Below are 15,611 nucleotides of genomic sequence, written 5' to 3'. Positions count from 1 at the left end.
GGGCATTCAGCTAGTCTAATAAATAAAAAGTCTCCAATTCTTCATGTAAACGTTTATTAGAATATTTTGAGTTTTATACTGCATATTCTCAAAAGTCCAAGAACATGGAGTCACAACATGCTATTTATGGAAACAGGAAGTGAGAATAGAAAATAGGAAAAGAAAGGAAAACAGTTTAAAAAAATATACTGATAATACCACATATTTGTGAATTTTGTTTAATCACCTACTTTCTCTACAAACATGGATACCATCCAAGAATGTGCCATTGCATACAAGATCCATGAAGCAATGGAGAAAGCCCCCCAACTATTAGTTAGGTAAGGATGTCCCTGATGGGTAAACTCCTTCTACCTAAATGCAACTGTGATATATCTGACAGACTGTACCAACTGCATTGAATGTCAACTCTGGATATTTTATCACTGATTCCCTTCCTCTCCCTTGCTCCCCATATTCACTCTGCCATCAAATCATGTTGCTTCTTCCTGTACAATGTTGCAAATATCTATCCCTTCCTTTTTACCCCTCCAGCAAAAACACTGGTTCATGATCTAGTCATCATGGGGAAATCATGGTTCTCTCAATCAGATAACCAAGCTGACAACTGTTAATGAAGTGTCTCTGAAATCACTGGTTGTAACACGAGTCAGTGTTACTGCAGTGACATTTTATGGGGGTTCACAAAAATATGTTGCTAAATGAATATTTTAGCTGTAATAGCAAGCCTATAAATCAGAATGACTTAATAGTAGTATTCTAATGGTTCTAAGTTCAAGTTCACTTTCCTTAAGTTAATATTAAATTATTCTGTGACAACTGATGGGTCAGGGTCTCATTGAAACTCTAACTAGTATTCCCCTGTACAAACTTTGGGAGCCCCCAAGTTTTTATTTAAACACAAGGCAACTGGGTTCCATGCTATTAGAGAAAACTGTAACTACATTACAGTTCTCCATTTTTTAAAGCTATAAAAATGCTTCATTTATCCCACCACCCTCAAATTCTTTGGGAGAGAAATGATTTCACTTTGCATGGATGTTTCAGTGTCATATATTATGGTACATGACGTACGTTATGGCATGCTGATGATGGTCACTACCTTCTATACAGCAGGGATCCCCCAAAATTGCATTAAAAGATTAGATTAATAAAGTTCAAGAAATAGGTGGAAATGAGGTCAGCGTTCTGCCCCTTTAATTTCTAAAGACTGATCACAGCCTCTTAGAATTTCAGAAAATGACCTTGATTATCCAAATGTCACACAGCATCAAATTAGTTAAGATAATAGGAATTGCGGACAATCAAGGTAATTTTCAATGCAATTAGCCAAAGTCAAGGAATATGACCCTGTTTCAGATAACAGGGGTGTTTGAATAATTGAGGTTGGAGAAATCGAATGGTGCTTCTCTTCCCAAATACAGTAAAAGGTGTTTATTGAAAAGCTTTTACCGAAGTTTCCAAGATCAAAAGAACATAGAGGTCACCAGTTTCAAGAAGTGAAAAGAACTGCTAAAAAGACTTTAAAGCAAAACCACTTCCCTATACCTAGATTTGCTCAATGCCAGCCACATCTGGTTACAATGGAAACACACACACACACACACACACACACACACAGAGAGAGATTCTCAAAACAGAATCTAGGTGAAATATACTAAACTGTCCCTTCTGAGAATTAAGATTTAGATTAAATGGCACTTGAATCTGAACCAAGATGAATGTGATGGGCTTGATCCCAGAATTGACTGACCACAGCAATCACAGCTCAATTAGACTTCACTAATTGGTCTTTCCTAATCAAAGAGCACCTGGCATATAGAAACAGCTTTGTCAGTCAGGTTGGACAAGGAAGTTTTCCTAGGAGACAAAACATGGAACGTTCCTCACTGCTTGCTTGAAGTCTGCATGATTACAGTCACTAATGAGAGCATCATTAAACACAGAGAGAACAGTAAAGAGGAAAATATTGGGGGGAAAGCTTTTATAGAATGTTGCATTCAGTTCTGTACCTTGCTGATTTATATTTTATGGCAAACATACTGTAAAATTTGCCAGCTGTCATACTCATATAATGAATGTTACAAATTGGAGGTTTTGAAAACCTGAAATAGAAAAACAAGCATCTATTTATTCGTCTCACTCTTCCCCTACCCTACCCACACGCACACGCACACTCATTCACATCTATAGTTTCTAGTCCAAAGTTATGGAGGATGATTAAAAGCATGAGTACCATTTCTGCTCACCAGCTCAAAACACAAAAGATAGTTTGATGGGTTTTTAAAAATCGTGATTTGCAACTCAAAGTCGTGATTTAAGGGCAGGAGAGCTGACTCATGTTTTGAGCTTTCAAAACCATGAATCTAATAAGCACACATATACCACAATTTTCAGTGGTCATACCAATGATTTTTATCTTAACTTTCTTGTAACTAACACCAATGTTGAGATCATCTTTGGAATGGTAAAGTTTTGTTATATTATTTGTAAAATGCATGTGGATGTGCTGTAAACATTTTATTTACTGGTCAACAGCCGAAATAAATTTCTGAATTCCTGCCTGTCTGAATTCCTTGCACAATTTTCAGGAGGCAAAATAAGTTCACAATCACAATCATTTCAAATACACTCATTTTGCAATCACTCAAGGGACCCACTCACACAACCGTTTCAGAGGGCAGGTGGGTGGGCAGGGAGGGAGGCCGCATAACCCACAAAATATTACCAAGACATTGTTGGGTGCGCAGATCACACACCCAGATGGTCCAATGCTGGCCCAAGCAGCGCAGAGGTGCGGGAACTGGGATGCGTCATCCCAGCCCCGGGAAATTCCACAATGCACCTCACGAGTGGACTGTGAATTGTGGTGATCCCTCCTGTGCCAGCACCAGCTGGGATCGGCCAGTGCAGTTAGCCTGAGTTAAAAGGGTGCTTGTACCCTTAGCCTCAGCTAACGGGCGGGCTTTGTAGGTCAGTTGCTACAGCGGCGGCACCAGGATCCACATGGATCCTGGCAGTTTTCATGGGCAGCCAAGCCCAGTCTTGGCTGCCTTAGCTTGATCTTGGCTGCTCATGAGAACAGCCTCAAGGCTTCTTTATACATCATTACCACACAGGAAAATCTAGAATACAAATACAATGAATACAATGAATACAACCAATATTTATATGCCGCTTTCAACAGAAGTTCCCATAGCAGTTTACACAGATATAAATAAATAAACAAAACTAGCTTAAACCATGCAGAGCATCTGCGTGCTAGTACTTGATTGCTCCCCTCACACCTTGCCACAGCCCCCCTCACCTGAGCCCCCCTCGCCTGCTCCTACTCCTCCATCCCTTTACGCCATCCTGCTCACCCCTCTTCGTCGTGGCTGCAGCGTTGTGGCACCTATTATCCAAGCTGCAGCCCCCTATCCCCAGAGACCTTCCCACCCTCACCTGAGCCCCACTTCTGCTCCTCCCCACAGGAGCAGCAATGGTTGACCAGGCCCTTCCTCACTGCTTCCACCGCCATGGCCACTTGTTCCCCTCAGGCCGCTGACAGGCCCGAGCCAGTCCCTTGCCTTCCTGCCTCACTCCGCCAATGGCCTCGGTAGCCCCAAACAGCAGCAGTGGTTGACTGGGCCCTTCCTTGCTGCTGCTGCCATGGCCACTTGTTCCCATCAGGCCACTGACAGGCTTGGGTCCATCCCTTGCCCTTCCTTCTTTCTCTCTTCCCCTCCCTTCTCTCTCTATCTTCTTGAGTTAACATATCTTGTTCATTTTGTTTCCTCATCTAATTCACACAACGGCAGCCTCCTTCTCCTGAAGGGGCTCTTTCCTCCTTCATGACTTCTCTCTTCGCAGACCACTGCCCACGAGAGAGAGAGAGAGAGAGAGATTCCTCTCCTCTACAATCAAGAACATCTTCCAACAAGTAACAGCTGCATTCTAGCTGACCTTAACCATCACAGGCTCCTCTGCCCATCTGCATATGGAATCCTCACTGCCCAATCACCATGGTACTTCTGCTCTCACAGGCTCCTCCTCCCTATCTGCATATGGAAGACTCACTGCCCAATCCCCACAGTGCTTCTGTTCATGAACTCTCATGAGAGTTACCATGCATGGGATTAGCTACGGGTATGCCTTAGAGAATTAAATATATAGACAAGCCGACCCCCGCACAGAGCATCTGCGCATTTTGGGGGGCCGGCTACCTCTCCCCCCTCCCCCAGTCTCCAGCCAGGCCACTGCCGGCCTCCGCATTCGGGCTGGGCCCGCCGCCGCTGCCGGCCGCTGCCGCCGGCCTCCGCAGCCAGGCCAGGGCCCCTGCCACCACCGGCCTCCCTGGCCAGGCCAGACCCGCCGCCGCCCTGGCCTCCATGGCCCGGCAAGGCCCGCCGCCGCCGCCGCCACTGTCTTCCACCACAGACATGCCTCAGCCAATCAGGTGCGTCCCTCCGCTCAGCTGCCCAGCCAATCAGCTGGGTTGCTGGGACGCATCCCCACAGAGGCTGAGGCACGTCTACGGGGATTAAATATATAGATAGAAGATTGCTCTTTGTCCCCAAAGGGCTCACAATCTATTATATTAATTCTCCTGGGTGTGCCTTGGAATGTGCATCCCAGAGCCCAGCTGATTGGCTGGGTGGCGGATGCGCCTGATTGGCTGAGGTGCACTCAAGAGGATTGGTTGTTGAGGCGGCCCAGCTGTGGAGGTCAGAGGTGGCGGGCCCAGCCCAGCCGCAGAGGCAAGGCCCAGGAGGGGGGAAAGAAAGGGGGGCAGAAGTGGAAGTGGGGAGGAGAGGTGGCTGGGCATGGAAGCAGAGACTGGGGCAGAACAGGGGTGGGGGGGAGAGGTAACCGCTGGCCCCAAAGAGTGCACAGATGCTCTGTGCGGGGTCAGCTAGTCCTTTAAAAAAACAATACATAAAACAGACTCCAGCAACAGCCACTAGAGGGTTGCTGTGCTTGGGGTAGATAGAGCCAGTTGCTCTCCAGCTGCTAAATAAAGAGAATCAACACTTCACACACTCACCAAATTCACTCTAAAGTGTTATGTGGGGATTTTACACCATGAGTGTCCACCACTTGAGCCACTGATGCACCTGTGTTTCACTAAAACCTTTGATAAAAAAGTTGATAAACACTGTTTTTCACTAAACCTTTGAAGAAACACAATCACTTCACTGTCACCTTTGTCTACTATGCAGAAGAAAATGCTGAGCCAGAAGGGTAATACAGTACACATTTCTATTTAAATAAAACCTCAGGGAGCAGTTCTGCAGATATTATATCTTCTTGTCATACACCACTTCTGACATCAGATTTTCATGCATCTTATGACACAAATGAGACTTTCAAAATTGCAGTTTTTTTCATGTAATGGTTACTTCTTCATAACTGGCATTAAAAACAAATGTATCTTGTACTGGTTTGGGAACACTAAGAACAGGACAAGACGAGGAGAGGGTGGGGAGAGATCCCTGAATCTATGGTAGACCAACAATCAATCATTCTCTTCCAACAGAGTTTTCCTTACTTTGTTTCTACCTATTTTTTTCTTACTTACAGCTTGACATTTTGGATGCGCTAACTGCTGCAGTTAATGTAGCATCCTCAGTATTGTAAAGCTAGACAAGGTGCAGGATTGGGCTGACTCAACATATACATACATTATAATCAGCAGGATGGATCAAAAACGGTCTCCTGTTGTCTTGCTCTTCTTGAAGTAAGTGTAGGCCTTTAGCATTGCACAACTATCCCATGCAGGAGCTGCCAAGTTTGCATTTGAGTTGCATTTGTGTTCCAGGTAAGAACATAAGAACAGCCCTACTGGTCAGACACAAGGCCTATATAGTCCAGCATCCTATTTCACACAGTGGCTCACCAGATGCCTCTGGAGAGCCCACAGGATAGAGGTACAGTGGTCCCTCGACTTACGAACTTAATCCGTTCCGAATGCACATTCGTAGGTCGAAAAGTTCGTAAGTCGAAAAGCGGTTTCCCATAGGAATGCATTGGAAACGGATTAATTCGTTCCGGAGCCTAGCAAAAAGACCCAGACACCCAGTTTTTTGTGCAAAACTCTTTATCAAGTGCACTTTAAAGGCATGCAAACTGCACAGCAACATTACTTTTCAACAATAAACATTTACAACAGCACTTTATCATTTTTTGGGGACCTGATGCAGGTCACTTCAGGGCACTTTAAAGGCAGGCAGGCACACTCAACATGCCTCAGCCTCAGCCAACATTTCTAAACCTTACTCAACACAGTTTTTGGACCTGATGCAGGTCACTGCAGTGCTTTTCAAAGACAGGCAGGCACAATGAACATGCCTCAGCCAACATTTTAAAGCATTACTGTACACACCTCAGCTTTGGAACATGTTAAGGACACTTGTGTGCAATTCTAAGGCAGGCACTCTTCGAAGGAACATGCCTCACCCTCAGGTTACATTTCTTTACACCACACACCTTAACTTGGGAACAGGAAAAACAGGAAATGTAAACTGCAAACAGCAATGAACTTTTTAATTTTCAAACCAAAAAAATCATTTCTGGGAAGAGGAGGCAGAGGGTGACAACTGGAAAGAACAGCAAGGTTCTTCCTCCTGCCTTGCCTGCTTCACCACAAACCGGTCCATGGTCTGCTGCCTCTGTCTCTTGCGGAGCATTGCTCGCCATGGGGCAACGACCACATTATCAAAGTGCTCCACAGCTTCCTGGGCTGCAGCCTTATCCTCACTGAGATCGTTCACAAAAATTTGTAAGTCGAGGAAACCGCATCTAAAATTCGTAAGTCGAGGAAACCGCATCTAATACCGCCAACGGTTTTCCGTTCGGATGTCGAAAAATTCGTAAGCGTGCGGCCACTTTTTTCGTTCGTAAGTCGAAAAATTCGGATGTCAAGTAGTTCGTAAGTCGAGGGACCACTGTATGTGCATGCCCTCTCTCCTACAACTGCTCCCCTGCAACAGGTATTGAGAAGCATCGTGCCCCTGAGGCTGGAGATGGCCCACAGCCATCAGACTAGTAGCCATTGATAGACCTGTCCTCCATGAATCTGTCTAAACCTCTTTTAAAACCATCCAAGCTGGTCGTCATCACCACCTCCATGGGAAGGAATTCCATAGATAAATTATGCATTGTGTGAAAAAGTACTTCCGCTTGTCGGTCCTAAATTTCCCAGCCTTCAGTTTCATGGGGTGACCCCTGGTTCTAGTGTTGTGTGTGAGAGAGAAAAATCTCTCTGTCTACCCTCTCCACTACATGTATAATTTTATACACCTCAATCATGTCTCCCCTTAGTCGCCTCTTTTCCAAGGTAAAGAGCCCCAGATGCTGTAGCCTAGCCTCATAAGGAAGGTGCTCCAGGCCGTTGATCATTTTGGTTGCCCTCTTCTGCCCTCTTCTGCACCTTTTCCAGTTCTATAATATCCTTCTTAAAGTACAGCGACCAAAGCTGTACGCAGCATTCCAGACATGGCCTCACCATCCATTTGTATAAGGGCATTATAATATTAGCATTTTTATTTTCAATCATTTCAAGCATTTTTATTTTCAATCCCCCTCCTAGCATGGAATTAGCTTTTTTCACAGCTGTCGCACACCGAGACGACACTTTCAATGAGCTGCCAACCATGACCCCAAGATCTCTCCCCGGTCATTCACCTACAGCTCAGATCCCATCAGCATATATGTGAAGTTGGTGTTTTTTGCCCCAATGTGCATCACTTGACACTTGCTTACATTGAACTGCATTTGCCATTTTTTCACCCACTCCCCTGGTTTGGAGAGATCTTTTTGGAGTTCCTTACAATCCGTTGAAGATTTCACTACCCTAAATAGTTTAGTGTCATCTGCAAATTTGGCCACTTCGCTGGTCACCCCAACTTCTAGATCATTCATGAACAAGTCAAAGAGCACTGGTCCTAGTACTGATCCCTGGGGACCCCACTTCCTACCTACCTCCATTGTGAAAACTGCCAATTTGTTCCTATTCTCTGTTTCCTGTCCTTCAACCAGTTACCGATCCACACATGAACCTGTCCCCTTATTCCATGACTGCTAAGTTTACTCAAGAGCCTTTGGTGGGGAACTTTGCCACAAGGTTGCTACAAGAGTACATATTGTCCTTCACATTTGGGAGGATATCCCACAAGGTCAGTCTCAACACAGCTGTAGGACAAGGGAGGGCCCATTGCTCAGTGGTAGAGAATTGTTTTGCATGCAGAAGGTCTCAGGCTGAATCCCTGACCTCTCCAGCTAGGCCTAGGAGAGACTGCTGTTCAAAATCAGGAAGAGCTGCTGCTGGTCAGTATAGACCAGGGGCAGACATTAGGTAGCTTGGCAGTTACTGGTAGCTTCCAGGCTCATCTGAATTAGCTTTCCAGGTATTTGAACTCAGAGGCGTAACTATAGGGGGGGCAGGGGGGCACGTGCCCCGGGCGCCATCTTTTCTGGTCACATGGGGGGCGCCGACATGACAAAAATTTTTTTTATTTTATTTTATTTTTTGTTAATACAAATGTTTCCTGCTCAGTGCAGCAGCGCTGCAGCAGTCAAGGGAGCGCATAGGCAGCCCATCCCCCACGAGCGGTCCCTTCCGCGCCGCCCATGGCCCCCCCCCATTGCTTTGCTGGCACCTGGCGGCCAGTCAGTGGCCTGGCTTGGCGGCGGCGGCGGGCGCTTGTGAGGAAAAACCTAAGTATAATGTAGTATGTTGTGGCACGGGGGGCACCATTTCAGTGCTTGCCCCGGGCGCCATTTTCCCTAGTTACGCCTCTGTTTGAACTTGCTTCTCCCTCCCAGCCAATAATGCAAATATGATTGTCTGGCTTAGTGAAGGCATGACCACACAAATGTTAATCTCTGATTAGGGTTGCTTTTACTTTCTCTCTCATTAATTTATCTCCAGTTTCATGGTAGTGGCTCCTCTTGCTTCCCTCCTGCCCAGAAACAAAATGCTCTGGAAATTCAGGCAGTTTGATGTTAAAATATTGTATTCTGTCTATGTAATTTTTTGTACAAACTGCTCTTTTGTGACTGGTTCTGCCCTCTCAAGCCAGTATTTCATGCCCGTAATTCACAGCTTCAAGCGGGGAGGGTGGGGAGAGCTCCTAGAAGCCTTAAGCTTCTGCCCACTTCCGGTATAGGGAATACTGAAATAGATCGGTCAGGGGCAGCGTTCCCTCTAATTTCCCCCCCCATCTGTGTATGGAATGAGTTTTGTTCTGAGCAGCGGTATCAAGGCAATGTATGCACATGTGCATTCAGAGTGGGCCCTCCCTGATTCAATCTGAGCGGGATCTAAAATTAACTGAGTGAACATAAAAATTTTTGTCAGCGCATGCACATGCGCACACCTTAGAGAGAACACTGGGCAGGGGTACGCTAAGCAGCTTCATATGAAATGTGATATAATCTGAGACAGAACTCACCAGGAGTCAGCTCATAAATTCATTTTCAATGCCAGGGCTTGGTTGGGGGAAAAGCAAAGTAACTTTCCCATACCACTGAACCAATCCCCATACTTCTGTGGTTTGAGGTAAGGAATCACAGGCCAGAGGACTAGACCTACAAGGAGCATTGACACCTCTCCTCTCACAACTACTTATATTCTTCAAATGATACATGGGCAGAAGTTAATAGATCTGATAACAGCAACACTTACTGCATCAGTACTATAGCAGTGTGAATACCATTGTCTTGTTTTACTAGGCAATAATCCACTTCCCTTGTGGAGATAAACTACTAGGATGAGCAGCGACTAAGTTATTGGCTTGTAAAACAGCACGATGATAACATTATTATATAAATTAATGGCATTCAGCATTCTTTGCAACAGTTGCACATCCCCTGTTGAATATTAAGAACACATTTTGCATTCTAACATCTCATGGCAGAGGTAAAGGAAGACGTGGAGAAAAGACTTGAGGTGAGCAATTGGAGTGCTGATGGACACAGTTCTTGGTTTTTAAAAGCTATGTTTTGGGGGGTTGTGGTTTTTTATTATTATTAGTTCTAGTGGCTAAACATGAAAGCAGGTTTGAGTGATGTTTTCTATTTCCTCCTAAGTATCAAAATAATGTGTAGGTAAAGAATTACCTACAAGGTGCATGGACTCAATTACGACAGCAATGAATGCACCACTGAGATACCTTAAAGGCCAAGTTGAAGACAGATCATCCTGGAGAGAATCTATGTGATCGCTAAGAATCGACACTGACTTGACGTCACTTAATCAATCAATCAATCAATTAGTCAAAAAATTACCAATTTTTTACCAAAAAATTACCAAAAATTACCAAAAATTACTGGTAAAGTGATCTGAAGGCCAATAACTGGAGTTACTGCTCCTTCCTGGTAAAGAGGCATCTTTTGCAATTGTGGCTCTTTTATATTTAGAAGGGGGGAAGCAACTGTTGCTCTTCAATCCAGCATAGCATCTATCCCAGCAGCTGTTAGTGTTTTCCTTGTGTTTCTTTTCGAATTTTCTCTTATGAGATTTTGTGAATGGAACCATCTTCTAATTCCTTTTGCTATGTAAATGATCACACTGAGAACTTTTTAAAATTGAAATGTGTTACATAAATATTCTAAATAGCACCACCACTACTACTACTACTACTATGACTACTACTATTACTAGTAGTAACACCTATTGATAAAAAGAATGTGGTGACTTTACAGAGCCTAGAAACAATCTCTACAACACGGAATTTCATTTACTGCCCAATCCTATGCTTGTTTTCTTGCCACTTAGTTCAATGGATTTAACCCCTAAAAAGTTTGCATAGAATGGAACCTTAGTGCCTTTCTTCCAGTAATATAGCTTAATTGGGGTTTCTTTTGTTTTGTTTTTTAAGTGCCTCTTTCTGCCTGTTCCTTGCCTAAAGACTAGCTGAGATGGCTACCTCTTTTTAAAAGTTTTTTTGTTTCTATCCATATACCCTGTCCCATTAATGTAAGATTTTAAAGCTTTACAGCAAGTTCACTGAAAAATACAACAAACAGAACCATCACTAAGACATAGTAAACAAATCCGTAGTTGCTACATTTGCTATGGCGATATTGGCAGGAACTTGATCCAAATGCTTTTAATTATTGCAACTGGGGACAGAAACCAGCTTTTATCAGATGTTAGCTCGTGAAAGTATTGACTTTGTGTGTGCATGTGCATGCATATACACAAGCATCATCTTATGCAAGGTCAAGATATTTTTTCCAGGTAGAATGGCATGAGTCAGTGATTAATGAAAGTGAAGCATAACAAATAGTCATCACTCTACACCTTCAGCAACAGAGGACTGAACAGGTTTACTTGTAGGAATGGAAAGGTCATTCATTAGTCAGGGTGAATAAATAAATGGCAGATCTGTGATGAATAACAGTCATTTCAGAATTACAATACACATGTGGAATTTCCTGCTCTGGGAATGAACTAAGCACAATGTTAACCAAATTTTCCTTAAACAGCATCAAATATGCCACCTGCGTTTTCAGTTCATGTTCATCAGCTTCATAGGCAATATTAGCATATCCACAATTTGATAGGTAGATCAAATTTGTGGATGTGGACATATAAGTACAGTTCTTTACAGAAGAAGCAGAGGATGACCATTTTCAAGCCTGCCCCGTCTTCTCCAGGCAAGTTCTGGTCCTGCTCTTTGAGCATCTGGTCCACATACACAAAGAGCAAGATAACAATTAGTTGTGAAGAAGTGCCCTGGTCCACACAATTTGCTGGTAGGGACAGAGCAACTCATGAATATGCTATTGGGCCACTGAGTAAGTTGAACTAGATGTTAGGGAAAGGAAGTGAAGTTCAGGACACAGGGCCATCATTCTTGAACAACAGTCAAACGTCGTTTGTAACATATAGGTCTGCCCTAAAGTCTAATATCTCAGAACAACTTATACTGCCGGAAAACAATAATATCAGACAACAAAACCTCCTGAAAGCTCAAAATATTCAACTCAGCTCTAACTGGTTCCCAGGGTAACTGGTAATGACATTGACAATGAAGTGACAGATAAAAGCAAATTTAGAAAGTCAGAGAAGTCTGTGACAGTTCAAGCTCTGTAACACTAAGGGAAAAACTGCATCACATCTTATTTTTAATTGTTTATTTCTCAAGGCAAAGTTTATTAAGTATATTCCTTCATCAAAAATATACTGTTAACCAGACATCTTCAGAAACCTAGCATTGCTCCCACCTAGCTCATTTGAATAGCATTAGTTTTATTATAGTATTGATTAACTTTGAAAATAGAAAGAATGGCTCACATGCTGTGCAGCCTTATGAGGCAAGAGCTCCATCTTTGCAAGGAGCAACTTAATTTTTTTTCCCCATTTTCCATTTTTATTGGCAGAAATTACTTGGATTTTTTAAAAGAACTGATTTAAAAATTAAGACATAATTAAAAGCAAAATAATATGAATATGACAAATATTTATATAAGACACACAAGTGTTTTAAAACTTTCTTATGTCAAGCTCTTTATTAAGCTACATAACATGACTCAGACTCAATGCCACAAGAAGTGTGTAGGTCCAACATATGCAAGAGAAGACAACAATGCAACTGAGCCTCAAAATGGAGATTGATCACTGGAGAATAATCCAACTAATGGACCAAAGGTTGTTGCTGACTTCACTTAGCACATTGTAGTTAAAAGACAGGCATTTCTCAAGACTAGCAAATGATGCTTAGAAATCTTGATGTTAGCCAGCATATTTAAGTTTCAAAGATGCCCATCCTACTTCCCAGAATGGCATCATCAGACAGTGACCACTATAATTTTGTCACATTTAATTACCCATTATGCCTACAATATATTTCTTCCTTACAAGAAGATATCGATTTCTAATGAACTGACATAGTTTGACACAATTATATATCTGAATATATTAGCTGCATTTAGCAGGCAATCAGGAATGGTGCTGAGAGTTGATGAAGAACCACTTTCATAAGAACCTAAGAACAGCCCTGCTGGATCAGGCACAAGGCCCATCTAGTCCAGAATCCTGTTTCGCACAGTGGCCCACCAGATGCCACTGGACACTGGAGTTGAGGGTATGCCCTCTCTCCTGCTGTTACTCCCCTGCAACTGGTACTCAGAGGCATCCTGCCTTTGAGGCTGGATATAGCTCTCCGACTAGTAGCCATTGATAGACTTCTCCTCCATGCAGTTATTCAAATCCTTCTTAATGCCATCCAAGTTGTTGACTGTCACCACATCTCATGGCAGATAAACAAGTGGATTATGCGTTGTGTGAAAAACATTTGTTGGTCCTATATTTCCCGGCAATTAATTTCATGGCATGACCCCTGGTTCTAGTGTTATGTGAGAGGAAGAAGAATTTCTCTCTATCCGCTTTCTCCACACCATGCATGATTTTATAGACATCTATCATGTCTCCCCGCAGTCATCTTTTTTCTAAACTAAAAATCCCCAGGTATTGTACCCTTGCCTCATAAGAAAGGTGCTCTAGGCCCCTGATCATTTTGGTTGCCCTCTTCTGCACCTTTTCCAGTTCGACAATGTCCTTTTTTAGATGTGTTGACCAGAATTGTACGCAGTACTCCAAGTGTGGTCACACCATCGTTTTGTATAAGGGTATTATAATATTAGCAGTTTTATTTTCAATCCCCTTCCTAATGAATCCCTAGCATTGAATCGGCCTTTTTCACAGCTGCTGCACATTTAGTTGACACTTTCAACGAGCTGTCCACCACAACCCCAAGATCCCTCTCCTGGTCAGTCACCGACAGCTCAGATCCCATCAGCATATACTTGGAAGTTGGGGTTCTTTATCCCAATGTGCATCATTTTACACTTGCCAACACTGAACCGCACATTCCACTTTGTCATCCACTCACCCAGTTTGGAGAGCTCCTTTTGGAGCTCTTCACAATCACTTATGGATTTCACTACCCAAAAGAGTTTGGTATCATCTGCAAATCTGGCCACCCCGCTGCTTACTCCTGCTTCTAGATAATTTATGAATATATTAAAAAGCACTGGTCTCAGTACAGATTCCTGGGGGACCCTACTTCTTACTTCCCACTTTTCCCCTCACTGTTAAACTGCTTGCCATCATCCCATGGTGGGATTCGGACAAAACTCAGTCCTGTGCCAAGATCAGTAAGTAACCCCCACAGGCTCCATGTGACAGGAAAGCTCAATTTGTAGTTAATGTTGTTATATAGTTATAATTGAGCTGAATGCATATTAGATTTAACCACAAGTTGCGGGGGAGGGGCGCGTGTCCATGTTTTACGGCCATGTGGTGGCGCAGTGGTAAAACTGCCGCCCTGTAACCAGAAGGTTACAAGTTCGATCCTGACCAGGGGCTCAAGGTTGACTCAGCCTTCCATCCTTCCGAGGTCGGTAAAATGAGTACCCAGAATGTTGGGGGCAATATGCTAAAATCATTGTAAACCGCTTAGAGAGCTCCGGCTATAGAGCGGTATATAAATGTAAATGCTATTGCTATTGCTATGTGAATCTCTCTTAGAAATTATTAGAATTCAGAATTTATTATTGGTTCCACGCACATGAAAAGTGAGCATCTGGGAAGTTACAGGAAATATTTTGCCAAGTTCCTTCCCACTTTTGTCTTCGTAGATATAAACAATCCATGCATAAGATTCCCTGTCAAACGTGAACTAGTCTCAGACAGATTTTCTTGCCTGAAAATATCTTCAGTGCTATTTTAAGATACTCTCACACTATGTATCATATTTTTCAAGAATTGTCAAATTAAAATAGGTATACTTATTTTCCATTTTGTGCGAGAGTAGTGAGGAATAGAGAACAAATCGTGTGAACAAGCTGCTTCCATGGTATCCAGTAACTGACATAGCTGCTAAATAATTCTAGAAATTTAACTTCAGAAATGTCTATTTCCCCACTATCTAGAAATCATATTTCGCATTTAGATACTGCTCATATTTATTTCTTTTTAAGTATTACAGTCATATTGTTTGGTTGTGCAGAACAGTTTGACTGCTTAGATCCTCTTTCTAGATTCACAGGCCTTTATGGATAGTTGTTACATCAGCCTGTTAGGGTGGGGGTTGAATAATCAGTTTTGAATTTTGAGTATAGCACGTGCAGCAGCTATCTACCTTGAGTTTGGGGCAGGTTTAAAAACATAAGAACACTCCTGCTGGATCAGGCCCAAGACCTATCTAGTCCAGCATCCTGTTTAACACAGTGGCCCACTAGATGCCTCTGGGAAGCCCACAAGCAGGAGGTGAGGGCATGCCCTCTCTCCTGCTGTTACTCCCCTGTAACTGGTATTTAGAGACATCTTGCCTCTGAGGCTGGAGCTGGCCTATAGCCACCAGACTAGTAGCCACTGATAGACCAGTCTTCCATGAATTTATTTAAGCCCTTCTTAAAGCCATCCAAGCTTCTAGAGGAAACTTTGGGCATTTGAGGGTAATACAGGTGAAACTCGGAAAATTAGAATATCGTGCAAAAGTCCATTAATTTCAGTAATGCAAATTAAAAGGTGAAACTGATATATGAGACAGACGCATTACATGCAAAGCGAGATAAGTCAAGCCTTAATTTGTTATAATTGTGATGATCATGGCGTACAG

The 15,611-nt window shown here is 43.1% G+C and overlaps 1 protein-coding gene across 5 annotated transcripts in view; it reads right to left on the bottom strand.

The window, feature by feature from the left end:
- PTPRG (protein tyrosine phosphatase receptor type G) overlaps nucleotides 1–15,611 on the bottom strand; it is a 799,529-nt gene that overhangs the window by 546,353 nt on the left and 237,565 nt on the right. The gene's annotated exons all lie outside the window — the stretch shown is intronic.

Source organism: Hemicordylus capensis, chromosome 2 (genome assembly GCF_027244095.1).
Source record: "Hemicordylus capensis ecotype Gifberg chromosome 2, rHemCap1.1.pri, whole genome shotgun sequence".
Lineage (NCBI taxonomy): Eukaryota > Metazoa > Chordata > Lepidosauria > Squamata > Cordylidae > Hemicordylus > Hemicordylus capensis.
Note: the sequence above shows the minus strand (reverse complement) of the source record. Positions and strands in the feature narration are given on the sequence as shown.